We start from the raw sequence: 17,183 nt of genomic DNA, 5'->3' as shown, positions 1-17,183 counted from the left end.
AGTATATCCTGAACAGTGTGGTGGGTTCTTCACCTAACTGTATACAAAATCAGTAGGTTTGTGTCAAGTTAATTATGTTAAGTAAAAGCTTGAGCATTAATGACATACTACTTTACATATTTTGGGACTAGTCTGGAACATGGTCATTGACTCCACCTGCTTTTTCTCACAGTCTTTGTTTCTGTCAGTTTATCAGGCCAGAATATGTGATGTCCTATGACATGAGATTAAATGGGATAATTCATGTAGAAACACTCTGAAAGTTGTAGACTGAGTATTAGTCTATCTACTGCATTATTCATGAATAAGTGCGATGTTTCAGACCAGACAAGCTGTGTAACAGATCACATTGTTATTTTGTTGGCAATAGGAATGAATCCCTGCCTAATATTCTTCACCACAAGTTGCCATAGGAGTCTATAGTTTGAAGTTAGATATTATCCCTAAAGGGAAAACAAGTGTCGTATTTGAAAATGGCATGCTCTTGGGGAAGCTAACATACCAGGTTATGGTCATTTTCATATTAGTAAAGCAGCATATTTTTCTTTCATTTTGATATTTTTCTTTGATAGCAAAACACTGAAAAAGGGTAGATCTTGTAGGAAAAAAATTGAGTAAGAAGGCATAGCAGAACGGATTTCTCTAAGGAAAAAAGGATAATGTCCAGGACAGCAGGAGGAAATTGGAATGACTGAGTGCTGATCAAGGAGTCCAGAGAATCCCGTTTGCATATTGGCTTTGTTATTGCCTGTTTTCATGACCTTGGACATCTGTAATTTATTCTAAATGTTTATATTTTAATGGCAATATTGTGAAAGTTTTAAAATTCTAAGTAGTTGATATGTGAGAACATTTTAGAAAGCATTTGCCTCTGTGCAAAAGATATGATCATAAATAGATTGAGGCTTAAGTATTTCCCCTAAGCTTTCCGCTACACATCTATTAGCCTGAATAGTATATGGATCTTTATATATTTATTTTGTCTTTTTAAAAATTTATTATTCATTCTAAATTCTAAAGCAAAATTTATACCAAGCTTATTATTAACATTTTATTGCTTTTATGTTAAATGTAACCAAACTGTATTGAATGGTAGTAAAATCTTATTTTTCACGTAATTATTAAAAAAAGAGGACTCAAAGGAACCTCAGTAAACATTGTTTCCATGATTAAATGCACATGAGTAAGAAAAATATAAATTAGGTGACTTAAAGAGAAATAGAATCATTGCAGACAAAACACTTTTTGGATGGGCAAAATGTGTAGAATTTAAGATGTAGATAATACTAGATTTATTTGGGTTAATCTGTGCTTTGCACACATTAATTTTTAGGGAGTATCTTCTATGTGTCTAAGGATTCATTGTTTAGATTTACTATGAATTATCTATCTCTATCCGTTTAAATTATCTATTATACCCCAAGCCCTAATATATTTCTTAAAATCAATGATCTGCCTTCTTGAGCAAAGACACAGCCTACATGTCCTTCTACAAGGGCACCAAGTACTGAAGGTTTGACAATGAGCACCTGCGAGTGGAACTGGACTACCCCAAATCCACCCTGTGGGACTTCACAGGCTGCCAAGAGCATGTGGACACAGGACTCCAATGGCCCCACGTGGCCTGTCTGCCCTTCAACCCTGATGGGTGTGCAGAGCCCGGGGTGGGCAGTGAAAGTGAGAGGGCAGCGATGAGGGCCATGAGGCTGGCCCAGGTGGCAGAGAGGGGAACTTTGGGGAGGGGACAGATGAGGAAGGGGGCAGCTGAGTGTTGGTAACACACCTCCTGGTATGTACACACCTCCTGGAGCCCATACCTCCTGGCCTGCCTTACCCAGGACCAAAGGGGGTCTGTCAAGGCCCCTCCACCTAGGAGCCTCACTCCCACCAAGTCTGGGCTTCCAGCCCCCATCCACTACTCTCTGAGCTGTGATGCGCTTGGGCATCTTTCCTGGGCCTCTTCCCACCCACCCTCACCCACACCACCACCCTCAGGGGTCTCAGAACCCCACCGGCCTCTGGCACCCACTGCCAGGGTCCCAGCTGCCCCAGGGAGACAGGGTGCTGACGGGTGCACCAGGCACCAGGCTCAGGGGTTCCTCCCCTCCATTCCCTGTCCCCCAGGGCACTGGGAGAGGGGACACTGTGGAGAAGGGCCAGCAGCTCATCCCCTCATGCAGACTGTGGAATGTGGCTGTGGAGCCCCCAAAGGAGCCCATTGTGGTCCTGGAGACTCCCCTTTTTCTTGGGTCAGCCCTAAAGGCAGAGCCACCTCTTCCTTCTTTTCCTTCCCAAAGTAAGCAGGCAGCAAGGCTGCTGTGGAAATGGTACTGTACAGCCGGCTCTGTCCCCTCTGCTTCCCCTCAGCCCAGGGCAAATGGGTCTGCCACCCAGATCCCCAAGGCCCCTGGAGGGAGAGGCTTCTCACAGGCTGTCTTCCTACCCCTCCATCCTCAGAACCAGAGAGTGAGTTAAGGGATGGGGCTTGGAGGTCCATCTCCACCCCCATACATTTCTTTCTGTAAAATAATCTGCACTGATTAAATTGTACAGCCAGCCAAAAAACAAACAAACAAAACAAAACAAACAAAAACAAAAACAAAACAAACAAACAATCTAGTAGTTGGAGACAGAAGACAAGCAGAATTGATTGGAAAATCAAATGCAGAATTGAGAGAAATTTGTGCTCTGTGCTCGAAAGCAACTTTTTCAGAAGCTCAAGAAGTTCAGCTTTGCTTTATGTGATGTATTTTTCTTCTCAAGACACTTCCTTGTCCTCTTATGTTCAACTACTCTCTTATATTTCAGTATTTCCAGTCTTGCCTTCATGGATTCTGTTTATAAAGCAAAGAGCAAGAGGTCAAAGGGAGGAATTCAAACTTTTGTTTGGTTTTATATCACTGGTTACCATGTTTACACATCCTACATTTTAGTGTCCTGGATACTATACTTTTTTTTTTCTTTTTGTTTGCCTGAACTACTTTAAACCAGTGTGAATATAACCTCTGGGCTACAAAACCCCTGTTAAGAAGTCAGTTCACTAATACAGCATGCACTGAGAATCATGGGAAGAGGAAGCTCCTGTTGCCTATCTCCTCATAGTCTTAGTTTCTGAAGGGCTGTCAACAATATCTTCCACATACCTCAGTCATTTCTGCTATTGACCATGAATTCAAGTCTCCTGTTTAATCCTCATCTCATATGTTATAATTTGATAGATTTTTTTTAATTTATTTTTTATTTTTTTAGGATTTTAAGTCCACTTAGCTAGGATCTCATAGAGACTTCACTAACAGTCCTTAAAAAGAAATATAGTCTCTGCAAAAATAATTGAGAAAAGTCTCCAATTTAAAGCCTTTAGTAATTTAAAAACAGAGAAAGAGAAATCTTGAGTAAATATAAAAATATGATTTCCAGAGTCACCACGTTATAATACTCAGATGTTCAGTTTTACAACAACAAAAAATCGCAAAGGATTCAAAGATACGGGAAAATACACCTCTTTCAAAGAATCAAAATAAGTTGACAAACTCTTTCCAAGTGAACTCAGACATCAAAATTACTGGAAAAAGACTTCAAAACAACTATCTTAAATATGCTTAAAGAGCAAAGTAACATAGACAAAGAACTACAGGAAATCAAGAAAACATTGTATGAACAAAATAGGGATGCTAATAAAGAGATGGAAATTAGAAAGAAACAAAACAAAAATTCTGGAACTGAAAAGTGTAACGATTAAAATGAATTCATTTGGGAGTTCAACAACATCTATAAGCAGACAGAAGATAATAAATAAACTTGAAAATAGGATAACTGAAATTATCCATTGTGAGGAAAAGAAAGAAAAGAATAAATAAAAGTGGACCCCTGGGGGATACCATACAAACATACACATTATGCAAATCCCAGAATGGGAAGATAGGAAGGGGCAGAAGGAATATTTGAAAAAAATAGTGACCAAATTCTCCCAAATTTGGTGAAAGATACAAATCCACACATTCAAGTTCAATGAATAAACTCAAATAGATCCTTTCTGAACACATTATAATCAAATTGTTAACAGACAAAGACAATCTTGGAAGCAACAAAACAAAATTGACTCATCACATATCAGGAATCCTCAATGAGCTTAACAGCTTACTTCTTACTGAAAACCATATATATGAGAAGGCAATAAAAAGTCATATTCACAATACTGACCAGAAGACTATTAACTAAGCAATTATATTCAGAAAAACTATTCATTAAAACAAAGGAGAGAAATTAAGACATTTCCAGATTATCAAAAACTGAGAATTTGTTGCTAGCTGACTTGTCCTGCAAAAAATACTAAAGGGAGGCTTTCAAGATGAAATCAAAGGACATTAAACAGTAATTTAAACCCACAAGACAAATAACCTGATAAATGTGAATACATAGTCAAATACGAAGATAGGATAAGGGTATCTTTTTTTGTGACTTTTCTTCTCTTATCTCAGTTAAAAGGCAGTTGCATAAAACAATTACCAATTATGTTTCTAGGCTCATAATATGTAAAGATGAAATTAGTTTATTCATAATTTTACAAAGGGCAGTGAAAAATGTAGATATGTTAAAACTTTTGCATAATAAAGAATGTAAATTGATATTAATCCAAACTAGATTGTTATAATTTTATATGGGAAACCATGAAGTAAAATAATTTCTAAAATATTGCCAAAGCAACAAAAAGTAAATTCAAATAGTATGGTATGGAAAATCTGTTTATCACAAAAGAAAGCAGTCATGGAGCAATAAAGAGATGACAAAAGTGTATGAAAAAGAAATACCAAAATGCAGACATATATCCTATCATATCAGCAACTGCATTTAATGCAAATAGCCTAAACAATCTGATAAAAAATAATATTGGAAGAATGGATTTTAAAATATCATTTAATTATTCATTGTCCACAAGGAATGCATATTAGATATACAGACACAAATATGTGGAGTACAAAAGGACAGAAAAAGATTACCATACAAACCAAAAGTATCCTAATAACTGACAAAATAGACTGCAAGACAAAAATCATTACTAGAATTAATTTCAGTTATAAAAGGGCCAGAATATTAGGAGGACATAATTGCCAACACACATGCAGTTAAAAACAGAACCCTAAAATATATGGAGCAAAATTGACAGAATTAAGGGAAGTAATAGATAATTCAACAATAATAGTTGGACATTTTAATACTCCTCTTTATTTTTACCAGCTTTATTGAAATATAATCAACACATAAAAATAATGTGCATTAGGGTGTATAATGTGAGTTTTTGAAATATATGTAAATAGTGAAATGATTGCCACAATTAGCTAACGATTGCCATAGTTAATTAATGTATTAGCATAATAATATCACTTTACATTTTTGTGTGTCTGGTGAGCACACTTAATATCAACTCTCTCTCTCTCTCTCTCTCTCTCTCTCTGTCTTTTTGAGAGAGAGGGGTTCGATCTCAAGACCATGAAATCATGACTTGAGCCAAAATCAAGAGTTGGATGGTTAATTGACTGAGCCACCCAGGCACCAGGCACCCCTAAGGTCAACTCTTTTAGAAACTTTTAAGTATATAATACAATATTATTAACTACAGTGAACATGCTATAGGTTAGATCTCCAGAAGTTATTCATTCTACCTAACTGAAACTTTCTGACGTTTGACCAATATCCCTCCATTTCCCCCACCCCCCAACCCTGGCAAACACAATTAATTCTATTCTCTGCTTTCACGAATTCATCTTTTTTAGATGCCGCATATATAAGTGAGGTAATGCAGTATTTGTCATTTTGTAGCTTATTTCTCTTAGTATAATGACCTCCAGGTTCTTCCACGTTCTTGCAAATGACACATTTTCTATATCCATCCATCTACTGGCAGATAATTAGTTTGTTTCCATGTCTTGCCTATTGTGAATAATGCTGCAGTGAACACAGGTATGCAGATGTCTTGTTGAGAAGTGATTTAATTTCCTTTGCATGTATACCCAGAATTACTATAACATAAGGTATCTCTGTTTTTAATTCTCTGAGGAACCTCCATATTGGCTGGCCTCATAATGGCTGAACCAATTTACATTATCAAAAATAGTGCACAAGGGTTTCCTTTTCTCCCCATTCTCACCAACACTTGTTATCTTTTATCTTTTTTTCTAAGTTTTTAAATGTTTATTTTTGAGAGAGAGAGGGGGGGGAGGGGGAGGGGCAGAGAGGGAGAAACAGAATCGGAAGCAGGTTCCAGGCTCTGAGCTGTCATCAGACTCAACTCAGCGCAGGACTCAAACTCACAAGCTGTAAGATCATGACCTGAGCTGAAGTCAGACGCTTAACTGACTGAGCCACCCAGGTGCCCCTATCTTTTATCTTTTCAGTAATAGCCATTGAAACAAATGTGAGATGCTATCTTATTGAGGTTTTAATTTGCATTTCTCTAATGATCAGTGATGTTGAGTAACTTTACATATACCTGTTGAAGATTTGTATGTCTTCTTTTGAGAAATCTCTATTTAGATCCTGCACCATACTGTTGATTACTGTAGCTTTATAGTGTATTTTGAAGTCGGAAAATGTGATACATTCAGCTTTGTTGTTTTTGCTTAAGATTACTTTGACCATTTTTTTTTTTTAAACGTTTATTTATTTTTGGGACAGAGAGAGACAGAGGATGAACGGGGGAGGGGCAGAGAGAGAGGGAGACACAGAATCGGAAACAGGCTCCAGGCTCTGAGCCATCAGCCCAGAGCCCGATGCGGGGCTCGAACTCACGGACCGCGAGATCGTGACCTGGCTGAAGTCGGACGCTTAACCGACTGCGCCACCCAGGCGCCCCTACTTTGACCATTTTAAATCTTTTCAGGTTCCATAGAAATTGTAGAATTGGTTTTGTTTGTTTGTTTTCTTTTTTCCATTTCTGCAAAGAATGCCATTGATTGGAATTATGATGGGCATTACAATGAATCTGTAGATACCTTTGTGTGATAAGGATATTTTAACAATATTAATTCTTAAAATCCATGAACATGGGATGTCTTTCCATCATCTGTGTGTCTTCTTTAATTTTCTTCCCGAATGTTTTACATTTTCAGTGTATAAATCTTTCATCTCTTTGATTAAGTTTATTCCTAAGTATTTTATCTTTTTGTTGCTATTTTGAGTGGGATTGTTTTCTTAATTTCATTTTCAGATAGTTTGTTTATGTGTAGAAACACAAATGATTTATGTGACTTTGTATCCTGCACCTTTACTAAAGTCACTTTTTAGTTCTAAAACTTTTTGGTTGATCCTTTAGGGTATTCTACATATATCATCATGTCATCTGCAAACAAAGATAATTTCACTTCTTCCTTCTTTTTCTTCCAAGTCTAAGTTATACTTCCTCTTGCTTAACAATTCAGCATTTAAGTAATTTAAGTCATCAAGAGGAACCAGGATGCTCCTTCAAAATTTTGCGTAGATATTTTCTCAAATATTCAGGTTTTTTTTCCACTCACAAATTTAGCCTTCCAAAAACCACTAGAATACGGAAACAATTCATCCAAGATTTTTGCCAATTTATAATAAGGATGACTTCTTCTCCATTGTCTAATAACATATTTCTCATTTCCATTTAAGACTGGACCAGAATGACCTTTACTATCCATATTTCTACCAACATTCTGTTCAATTCTTAATTGGTTCTTTAAGAAGATTGAGACTTTCTCTGCATCTCCTCTTTTCTTTCTGAGATCCACCAGAATTGTCCTTAATGGTCCATTTACAGCAATGTAGGCTTTTTGTAGCATGCACCTCCAAAGTCTTTCAGCCTCTGTTTATTTCTTAGTTCCAAACCACTTCCGCATTTTTAGGTATCTGTTATAGTAGCACCTGTATCTCTTGGCATCAATTTTCTGTCTCTGCTTTCTGCTAAAACAAAAATGCCATACACTGAGTTACTTGTAAACAATGAACATTTATTTCTCAGGTCTGGAGGCTGGGGAGTACAAAAACAAGGTACCAACAGATTCAGAGTCTTGTGAGAGTCAGCCTCCTGGTTCATAAACTGTTTACTATGACCTCACATGGCAGAAAGAACAAGAGAGCACCCTGGGGTCACTTTTTTAGGGGATCTAATCCCATTCATGAGGCCTCAACCCTCATGATCTAATTGCATCCCTAAGCCCCAACTTCCAAATACCATCACATTGGTTTCAACATATGACTTTGGGTGGTACACAGATATTCAGTCTGTAGCAGTTATTCAGGGTGGCTAATTCAGGGCATATTGAGACTTGGGGCAGTCTAAAAATTTAGATCTCTATTTCTTTCCATCTTAAAGTTTTTATTTCACAGTGCTTTCCAGTATCATTATTACTATAGGTTGTTCAGATTTATTTGATATATTACAGGAAAATCAAATTCTTATCAATGTCCAAATTAGTTTTCACAATTTATCTACAAATATCTTGCATTCACACTATGAATTATATACCCTATTATCACATAAGACAAAGCAAATTCTAATACTTGTGGTTAGAAGGCAATTACCTTTAGAAAGAAGAGAGGGTCCAGGTTTGGAGTAATTTGGAATAAGATGATAGCAGTGGTCATATGTGGATCTTGAGAAACTTAACAGAACACCACAGGGGAAGGGAAAGGGGAAAAATAGTTACAAATAGAGAGGGAGGAAACCATAAGAGACTCTTGAATACAGAGAACAAACTGAGGGGTGATGGGGGGGAAGGAGCAGGATAGAGGGGGAAATAGGTGATGGGCATTGAGAAAGGCACTTGTTGGGATGAGCACTGGGTGTTGTATGTAAGCAATGAACCATGGGAATCTACCCCAAAAACCAAGAGCACACTTTACACACTGTATGTTAGTCAATGTGACAATAAATTATATTTAAAAAAAAGAAAAGACAGTAGCAGTGGAAACAGAAGAAATAAGATATGCAATAGGACTTTGGAAGAAGTGAAAATCTAGTTTAGATAATGTATATACAGCAGTGAAAGGATCTGCTGCTCATGATCATTTTAGGCAGCTCCAGGGTCCACATAATGCTTTAAAACATGTGACTTTCAGACAGCAGCTTGCTGTTTGAGGGAGAGACACTCTCTGGAGCAAAAATGATTGCAGAAGAGGGATACCTAGAAGAAGGGATGCTAGGATGAGATACTTCCCACTTGATATCCCAGCAGATGTTTCAGAAACATAGTCCCTACAGAATTTTTACAGTCTCCCAAGTGTAGACTCATAACTATAGAAGAGAGGGTATTTGTTGTTATTTTAAAACATCCACTGCCTCCTTGGTTATAAAGTTCAAGCTGCAGTATGTATGTATGTATGTATGTATGTATGTATGTATGTATTTATTATTTATTCATTTAAATCCAAGTTAGCATATAGTGCAACACCGATTCCAGGAGTAGATTCCAGGGATTCATCCCCTATGTATAACAATCAGTGCTCATCCCAACAAGTGTCTTCCTGAATACCCCTTACCCACTTAGCCCATCCCGCCTCCCACGACCCCTCCAGCAACCCTCTGTTTGTTCTTCATATTTAAGATTCTCTTATGTTTTGTCCCCCTCCCTGTTTTTATATTATTTTTGCTTCCCTTACCTTATGTTCATCTGTTTTGTATCTTAAATTCCTCATATGAATGAAGTCACATACTGTTTGTCTTTCTCTGACTAATTTCACTTAGCATAATACCCTCTAGTTCCATCCATGTTCTTGCAAATGGCAAGATTTCATTCTTTTTGATTGCTGAGTAATACTCCATTGTATATATATACCAAATCTTTATCCATTCATCTGCTGATGGACATGTGGGCTCTTTCCATAATTTGGCCATTGTCGATAGCACTGCTTTAAACATTGGGGTGCATGTGCCCCTTCGAAACAGCATAGCTGTATCCATTGGATAAATACTTAGTAGTGCAATTGCTGGGTTGTAGGGTAGTTCTATTTTTAATTTTTTGAGGATCCTCCATAGTGTTTTCCAGATGGCTGCAACAGCCTGCATCCCACAAGCGGTGCAAAAGAGATCCTTTTTCTCCACATCCTCGCCAACATCTGTTATTGCCTGAGTTGTTAACTTTAGCCATTCTGACAGGTGTGAGGTGGTAGCTCATTGTGGTTTTGATTTGTATTTCCCTGATGCTGAGTGATGCTGAGTGTTTTTTCCTGTTTCTGTTAGCCATCTGGATGTCTTCTCTGGAGAAGTGTCTATTCATGTCTTTTGCCCATTTCTTCACTGGATTATTTGTTTTTTGGGTGTTGAGTTTGATAAGTTCTTTATAGATTTTGGATACGAACCCTTTTTCTGATATATCGTTTGCAAATATCAACTCTCATTCCATTGGTTGCCTTTTAGTTTTGTTGATTGTTTCCTTCTCTGTGTGGAAGCTTTTTATTTTGATGAGGTCCCAATGGTTCATTTTTGCTTTTGTTTCCCTTGCCTCTGGAGACATGTTGAGTAAGAAGTTGCTGAGGCCAAGGTCAAAGAGGTTTGCCTGCTTTCTTCTTGAGGATTTTGATGGCTTCCTGTCTTAAGTTTAGGTCTTTCATCCATTTTGAGTTTATTTTTGTGTATGGTGTAAGAAAATGGTCCATGTTCATTTTTTTGCATGTCAATGTCCAGTTTTTCCAGCGCCATTTGCTGAAGACACCTGTCTTTATTCTTTGGATATTCTTTCCTGTTTTGTCAAAGATTAGTTGGCCATACGTTTGTGGGTCCATTTCTGGGTTCTCTATTCTGTTCCATTTTTCTGAATGTCTATTTTGTGCCAGTACCATACTGTCCTGATTACAGCTTTATAATACATCTTGAAGTCTGGGATTATGATGCCTCCAGCTTTGGTTTTCTTTTTCAGGATTGCTTTGGCTATTAGGGGTCTTTTCTGGTTCCATACAAATTTTAGGATTGTTTGTTCTAGACCTGTGAAGAATGCTGGTGTTGTTGTTGATAGGGATTGCATTAATTTGTAGATTGCTTGGGGTATTGTCGACATGTTAATGTTTGTTCTTCCAATCCAGGAGCATGGAATCGTTTTCTTGTGTGTGTGTGTGTGTGTGTGTGTGTGTGTGTGTGTGTGTGTGTGTGTTCTTCAATTTCTTTCATAAACTTTCGATAGTTTTCAGTGTATAGATTATTCACCTCTTTGGTTAGGTTCACTCCTAGGTATTTTATGGATTTTGGTGCAACTGTAAATGGGGTAGATTCCCTGATTTCTCTTTCTGTGGCTTCATTATTGGTGTATAGAAATGCAACCGACTTCTGTGCATTGACTTTATATCTATCTTGTGACTTTGCTGAATTCCTGGATCACTTCTGGCATTTTTTTGTGGAATCTTTTGGATTTTTCATATAGAGTATTATGCCATCTGTAAAGAGTGAAAGTTTGAATTCCTCCTGTCTGATTTGGATTCCTTTTATTCCTTTGTGTTGCCTGACTGCTGAGGCTAAGACTTCCAATTTTATATTGAATTGCAGTGATGAGAGTGGATATCCCTGTCATGTTCCTGACCTAAGGGGGGAAAGCTCTCAACTTTTCCCCATTGAGATGATATTAGCTGTGGGTCTTTCATATATGGTTTTTTATGATCTTGAGATATGATCCTTCTGTCCCTACTTTCTTGAGGGTTTTTATCAGGAAAGAATATTGTATTTTGTCAAATGATTTCTCTGCATCTATTGAGAGGATCATGTGGTTCTTGTCCTTTCTTTTATTGATGTGTGATGTATCATGTTGATTGTTTTGCAGATATTGAACCAGCCCTATATCCCAGGTATAATGTTTTTCAGATATTGAACCAGCCCTGCATCCCAGGTATAAATCCCACTTGGTTGTGGTGAATAATTATTTTAATGTATTGTTAGCTCTGGTTGGCTTCTATCTTGTTGAGGATTTTTGCATCCATATTCATCAGGGAGATTGGTCTGTAGTTCTCCCTTTTAGTGGGGGTCTTTGTCTGGGTTTGGAATTAAGGTAATGCTGGCTTCATAATATGAATTTGGAAGTTTTCCTTCCATTTCTACTTTTTGGAACAGCTTCAGAAGAATAGGTGTTAACTCTTCTTTAAATGTTTGGTAGAATTCTCCTGTAAAGTCATCTGGCCCTGGACTCTTGTTTTTGGGGAGATTTTTGATTACTAAATTTGATTTATTTACTGGTTATGGGTCTGTTCAAATTTTCTATTTCTTCTTGTTTCACTTTTGGTAGTTTATATGTTTCTAGGAAATTGTCCATTTCTTCCAGATTGCCCATTTTATTGGCATATAGTTGCTCATAATATCCTCTTATTATTGTTTGTATTTCTGCTGTCTTGTTTGTTATCTCTCCTCTTGCATGGTTGGTTTTATTTATTTGGGTCCTTTCCTTTTTCTTTTTGATAAAACTGGCTAGATGTTTATCAGTTTTGTTAATTCTTTCAAAGCCTGGGTTCATTGATCTGTTTTATTATTTTTTTGTTTGGTTTGGGTGGTTTGGTTTGGTTTTGATAGCATTGATTTCTGCTCTAATCTTTATTATTTCCTATATTCTGCTGGTTTTTGTTTTTATTTGCTGTTCTTTTTCTAGCTCTTTAAGGTGTAAGGTTAGGTTGTGTATCTGAGACCTTTTTTCCTTCTTAGGAAGGCCTGGATTGCTATATACTTCCCTCTTATGACTGCCTTTGCTGTGTCCCAGAGGTTTTGGGTTGTGTTTTTATCACTTTATTAGGCTTCCATGTACTTTTAAATTTCCTCTTCAACTTTTTGGTTAGCCCATTCATTCTTTAGTAGGATGTTTTTTAGTCTCCAAGTATTTGTTATCTTTCTAATTTTTTTCCTGTGGTTGATTTCAAATGTTGTAGCATTGTGGTCTGAAAGTGTGCACAGTGTGATCTGGATCTTTTTGTATTTGTTGAGGGCTGATTTATGTCCCAGTATGTGATCTATTCTGTAGAACGTTCCATGTGCACTTGAGAAGAATGTGTATTCTGCTGCTTTAGGATGAAATGTTCTGTATATATCTGTTAAGTCCATTGGGTCCAGTGTGTCATTCAAAGCCATTGTTTCCTTATTGATTTTTTTGTTTAGATGATCTGTCCATTCCTGTAAGTGGGGTGTTGAAGTCCTCTACCATTATGATATTATCAATGAGTTTCTTTATGTTTGTGATTAATTGATTTATATATTTGGGTGTTTCACGTTTGGAGCATAAAGGTTTACAATTGTTAGGTCTTCTTGGTGGATAGACCCCTTAATTATTATATAATGCCCTTCTCCATCTCTTGTTACAGTCTTTATTTTAAAGTCTAGATTGTCTGACAAAAGTATGGCTACTCCAACTTTCTTTTGTTGACAATTAGAATGATAGATGGTTCTCCATCCCCTTACTACAATCTGATGGTGTCTTTAGATCTAAAATGGGTCCCTTGTAAACAGCATATAGATGGATCTTGTTTTCTTATCCATTCTGTTACCCTATGTCTTTTGATTGGAGCATTTAGTCCATTGACATTTAGAGTGAGTACTGAAAGATCGGAATTTATTGCCATTGTGTCGCCTGTAGAATTGGAGTTTCTGGTTGAATTCTTTGGTCCTTTCTAGTCTTTGTTGCTTTGTTGTTTTTGTTTTGTTTTGTTTTGTTCTGTTTATATTTTTTGTTTGTTTGTTTGTCTTTTCTCCCCTCAGAGTGTCCCCCTTAAAATTTCTTGCAGGGCTTGTTTAGTGGTCACTCACTCCTTCAGTTTTTGTTTGTCTGGGAAACTTTTTATCTCTCCTTCTGTTTTGAATGACAGTCTTATTGGATAAAGAATTTTTGGCTGCATGGTTTTCTGATTCAGCACATCAGATATATTCTGTCACTCCTTTCTGGCCTGCCAAGTTTCTGTGGATAGGTCTGTCGTGAACCTGATCTGTCGTCCCTTGTAAGTTAAGGACTTTTTTTCCCTTGCTGCTTTCATGATTCTTTCCTCACCTGAGTATTTTGTGAATTTGACTATGATATGCCTTATTGATGGGTGGTTTTTGTTGAATCTAATGGGAGTTCTCTGTGCTTCCTGGGTTTTGATGTCTGTGCCTTTCCCCAGGTTAGGGAAGTTTTCCTCTGATTTGCTCACATAAAACTTTTATCCCTATGTGTCTCTCTTCATCTTCTGGGACCCCTATGATTCTGATATTATTCCTCTTTAATGAGTCATTAAGTTCTCTAATTCTTATATCATGTTCTTTTGCTTTAGTCTCCCTCTTTTTTAATGCTTCATTATTCTCCTTAAGTTTGTCCTCTATATCGATGATGCACTGCTCTGCCTCATCCATCCTTGCTGCCATGGTATCCATTTGAGATTAAAGCTCAGTTATAGCATTTTTTATTTCATCCTGACTAGCTTTTACTTCTTTTATCTCTGCAGAAAGGGATTCTAATCTATTTTCAATGCCAGCTAATATTCTTATTATCGTGATTCTAAATCCTGGTTCAGACATCTTGCTTGTATCTGTGTTGATTAAGTCCCTGCCTGTCATTTCTTCCTGTTCTTTCTTTTGGGGTCACTTCCTTCATTTCATCATTTTGAAGGAAGAAAAATAATAAGGTAAAAAAATAAAATTTAAAAAATTTAAAACAACACAAAAAATCAAATAAAAGATGCTAGATCTTAGGTGTGTTTTGGTCTGGTTATTAAAAGAAGCTTGATAGAATAAAGAAAAAAAGGAAAAGAAAAGAAAAAAGGAGAAAAAAGGAAAACATTTGAGAATTTGAAAAAACAAATACAATAAAATAGAATGAACTGTGATGATGAAAGTAAAATAAAATTTAAAAATTTACAAAAAAGTGAAAAATATAGTAGAAAAAATTAAAGGAGAATCTTTTTATACAAAAACAGAAAATAAAAATAAAAATTTTGTCTTTCTGTATTCAAGAATAAAGAAAGAAAAAGGAAAAATAATTGAATAGATGGACCATTGCACAGAATGAAATATGATTTAAATTACCTCCAGTTTCCCCTAGAAGGCAAACTAGGAAGCACTTTATAAGCCATAAACTAAGCTGATGGAGAGACTTTTGGTGTTCTTCAAGAGTACAGTTAGCCCAGTTGGGCGGGCTTAATGTAATGGCTCCTTTCTCCACTAGATGGTGCTGCTTAGCTTACTGGGGTGGATTGCTGTGGCACTTGTAGGTGTGTAAGCACATGCGCAGGAGGGGTAAAAATGGCATCACCCAGCTGCCCAGTCTCCACTGTTGGAACTATGTGCTCTCCCCGTCTGGCAGTCAAGAACCCCTCCTTTGTCTCTGGCCTCTGTCCACTCCCCGCTTCTTCACTGTCTGGAACCAAGCCATCAGTCTGCCAGGTGCAACCTGTCTCCAGAGTCTTATCTCAGATGGGGCTGTGTTTCGCAACCCCTCACTTCTGAGGGACTGCAGCCTTGACCTGTTCAGACCCTCTGGGGGAGGGTCTAGCCAAGAAATGCCAGCCTGCCCCCAGGAATCTTCATGTGACTGTGGTGCTGCCAATGTGTAGAGACTGCAGCCTGGTGCCAGCCTGCGTGAAAACGTTCTTGGGATCGTGTAGCATCAGCATTTCAGAGACTATGGCAAATCACAACACACATCTGGCACCAGGTTTCACTTCCAATGTCCTTGTTCCAATACCAGCGAATGTTGCTGATCTCTACTGTCTGCTGGGACCCATGCCTTTGGTGAGGCCACACAAATTCTACCAAATGTCCTCCCAGCAGAGGAACCGCCACTCCTCATGTGGCCCACTGACCCCTTGGACCTTGCTCTCTGCTCCTGGCGATTCACCCTTCCTATCAGAGCACTGCCAGATATTGAGCTGCATAGTTTCAGACTCTGTGATCCCTCTGTTTATAGAGTCTTAATGGAATTTAAACCCTCTGCTTTCTCCTTTCTTCCTTTTTTGTTCAGTCCCTTGCAGCTGTTTCTGCTCTTCTTTTTTCTCTCCAGCTGCTTTTGGGTGAGGGGTGCTTTTCTCATATTCTCCCCTGTCTCTGTCCTCTCTTGGCAAGCAAAAACAGCTCCCTGCCCTCCACGGCTTCTCTCTCCCCCAGTTCACCTCTCCATGCTGTGTACCTGCCGAGTTCTTTGGTTCAGGTTGTGCAGATTGTTGTGTTAATCCTCAAATCCGTTTTGTAGGTGTGCAAGGTGGTTTGGGGTTGATCTCAAGCTGCAGTTCTCTCATGGTAATATAGGCTTGGCATGGGAGGAGGAATGGAAAGTGAGTAAGAATTAAACAAGACACAGTCCCCAGTATCAAAATGCTTACTGTCTAGAGGGTGTAACAGTAAGCCATCATGATGAAGCAGGATAACTATTATAATGGAGGTGCTTCCAAGGGCAAGGGGAGCATGCACTGGGGAAGTCAGCCTGACTGAATCAGTTGAGAACAAGGACAGCATGTAGGTGATGTTATCTAGTGAGCAACAAGAGCTCTGTCAAATCTCCATGACCTGATAAAAAAGAACCTGTTCAGCAGCTATAGATGGGAAAGGTAGAGTTGGTAGCAGGGAGACTCTCTGACAAAGTCTGGTCTGTTGGGTATTGATGCCAAGAGTCTTTGGACTAATCTTTTTTTAGAATACCATATAATAAATTTATAAGAATAAGATTTTATTAAACTTGACAACAATTATTTTATTAATCCACCAATACATGCACTTGTTTTTTTTAACCAATTAAGAAAAAAATATTGATTTCTTTGGATATACCAAAGTATTATTAAGCTTCTACAAATATTTAAAACTCCTCTCCTTTTAAAGCCTGTCATTATTGCCTAAATGTAGTGATTTATTTGAAAATGATGAAATACTTATAACAAATAATTTCATAGACGGCTAATGCGCGAACTCTTCCTATGAGATGCTAAAAGTCAAATTCCTTTGCTCATATTGTTAAAAAATCACTGATGCAACAAACCTTATAGGCTATAGAAAAGCAAAACTGAGACCCAGAGAGGGAGAGTGACTTGGTAAAGGTCATAATGCTAATTGGCAGACATGACATTTAGAGTTTAAGGTTGACTTCACTGAGCCTTTTTTTGAGGAAATGGATTTTTGCAGAAATCAAACAAGTAATGTGACAGCATAGAGATTTTGCTGGTGGTGAAAAAGGGCTTCAGACAGGAGAGTGGGAGAGGTAGTGAAAGAAGCTGCAGAGACAAGAGCAGGTGGTCTGTGT

General features: G+C 37.7%; 1 long non-coding RNA gene across 1 annotated transcript; it reads right to left on the bottom strand.

Annotated features, from left to right (window-relative positions):
• Positions 1-2,620: 2,620 nt before the first annotated feature.
• Positions 2,621-16,197, bottom strand: LOC147582413 (uncharacterized). Its single transcript, XR_015248708.1, has 3 exons — positions 16,080-16,197; positions 5,819-5,943; positions 2,621-2,834 (listed from the first exon to the last, which is right to left on the bottom strand). It is a non-coding gene; the product is annotated as an uncharacterized LOC147582413 (long non-coding RNA).
• Between the last annotated feature and the right edge of the window lie 986 nt (positions 16,198-17,183).

Source organism: Puma concolor, chromosome A3, assembly GCF_028749965.1.
Source record: "Puma concolor isolate L17-30 chromosome A3, mPumCon1.1.hap2, whole genome shotgun sequence".
Taxonomy (NCBI): domain Eukaryota; kingdom Metazoa; phylum Chordata; class Mammalia; order Carnivora; family Felidae; genus Puma; species Puma concolor.
The sequence above is the reverse complement of the archived record's forward strand: the minus strand, read 5'-3'. Positions and strand labels throughout refer to the sequence as shown.